The sequence below is a fragment of the Hypanus sabinus genome, chromosome 29 (genome assembly GCF_030144855.1).
Source record: "Hypanus sabinus isolate sHypSab1 chromosome 29, sHypSab1.hap1, whole genome shotgun sequence".
Lineage (NCBI taxonomy): Eukaryota > Metazoa > Chordata > Chondrichthyes > Myliobatiformes > Dasyatidae > Hypanus > Hypanus sabinus.
Window position 1 is genome coordinate 7,209,313 of NC_082734.1, and position 2,342 is coordinate 7,211,654.

Below are 2,342 nucleotides of genomic sequence, written 5' to 3' on the forward strand. Positions count from 1 at the left end.
TCCTAGCAGAAGAGCAGACAAAGCGAATTCAAAGCGCATGCTTTCTTTCACAGGCCATGCCTATCCTCGGAGGCAATAACAGCAATAACATCATTCATAACGTCATAGAGGCTGTTCACCTGAACAGGTTTTGGGAAATTCTTCTTGGAATACGAGGTCGGATTCTCCACCAATGCACCAGATCTACCGTGGTTCTGAAAACAAGATCTTTCTACTTCCTTAAGTGTGCCTGGAGATCCAAGCCCTGTTCCCAGTGGCCATCGAGCATTGGAAAAGTGAGATACCTGCTCCTGTGCCTGACCATCAACCCACAGTTTTACTATATGGGGACATAATCGATATTTCCAACGTTGTCCCCAGTGAGCGCTTCCCGTTGAAGTGGACATTTCATGCCATGTACTGCTATGCTAAGGTGCTGCTTACGCTCTTGGTATCTTGTATATTTCCTATACAATAGTACTTGGAAGTGAAATGCAATGTAATCATAAAAATATGAGAAATAGGAGTAGACCATATAATCCTTCAAGGATTCTCCACACAGCTATGCTGCCAACCTGAGAATTATCTGTTTATTCCCAATATGTTCTTGCTATGCCATAATTAATTTGCAGTCCATCCCAGCACACTCACTGTTGAGGCAAATGGCCCATTTCACTGTTTTGATGTACATGCGATAAATAAAGTGAGTCACTTGCAACTTCCTACAGATATACTGTGGACAGTATTCTAACTGGCTGCATCGCCATCAGGTACGGTGGTGGTTGCAGGGGGGGGGAGAGTGCGGGGGGTGCTACTGCACAGGATCGAAATAAGCTGCAGAGTTGACTAAGCTGCATAAGTTGGCTATAAATTTAGTCAACTCCATCATGGGCTCTAACCTCTGTAGTATCCAGGACACCTTCAAGGAACGATACCTCAAAAAGGTGAATTTCCATCATTAAGGACCCCCACCACCGAGAACATGCCCTGTTCTCATTGCTGCCATCAGGGAGGAGGTACAGGAGCCTGAAGGCACACACTCAGCAATTCAGGAACAGCTTCTTCCCTTCTGCCATCCAATTTCTGAATGGACACTGAACCCATGAACACTACCTCACTACTTTTTTATTTCTATTTTTGCACTATTTATTTAATTTAACTAATATACATTTGTAGTTACTGTAATTCATGTATTTTTTTAATTGTTACGTACTGTGTTGTACTGCTGCCACAAAGTCAAGTTTCACAACATATAATGGACTGATTCTTTAATTTTTCAAGTACAGTAATTTCTGTAATTCTGGTTCTATCTACTAATTCTTGCCTCTATCTGCTAGCTAGCATCGCCATGTACAGTCCCAAGCCCAACTGTGAAAGGAGGAGGGGGCATGGGGTCTAGCAAACCCCACCCCATAAAAACCCAGTGCTAACAAAAGCTTCATGAAGAGCTCATTCCCAGGGGAGGAAGGAGAAGACAGGCTGCACCTGGGACAACTTAAAAGACTGGCCCAGGTCAGAGGACTCTAGTGAGCTGCTGTCAGCTGCCTATGCCCCAGTAGGGGTGATGGGCTTAACCTGAGCTCTCTGTTAGTTCCCACATTAATCCTCACTAATCTTTTTCTCACTGTGAAGAAGAATCTCTTGCCCATGTACTCTCATATTCTGCTTTGTCATTTTTATCAATTTCTTGGTCCTCCATTTTAAAGTTCTAATTCCCAGGCCTATTTCTGGTACCTTTGTATGTTTCTTCCTTCAGTTTAATTCTTTATTTTCACTTGTCAGCCAGTGTGAATCACTTTACCTTTTGCTTTGTGTCTTAGGGGACTTGTCATTGCAATTCATTCATGTTTCTCTTGCTTACTAGTATGTTACTCTATACATACATATAGAAAAAGGCGTGGAACATGTCCAACGTGTGTGAATTGTAATGGAATGTCCCCTAAGGCACAAAGCTCAGTGAGCTACACCACCAGCAACACACAGATTTAACTTTACCCTATTTGCAGGTCAATTTACCTAATGACCAACTTGTCTTCTAACTGGCACGGCTCTGGATTGTGGGAGGAAAATGGAGCACCTGGTGGAAAACATACTTCTTACATACTCCTTACAGAGGATGCCGGAATTGAACTCCGAACTCTGACACCCCTGAGTTGTAATAATGTACTAACCACTACACTACTGTGGCATCAATCTTCCACATTTACCAGCACATTCCTACGTATTCTCTCATCAGCCACAGTCAAATGTCTCCTCATACAAGTTGACTTTAGACTTAAGATTTCAAACTACATAATTTTCAAACTTGGTGCCAAATTCCAGCGAACTTTGATCATTCTTTCCCAAATGGTTTTGAGAATTAT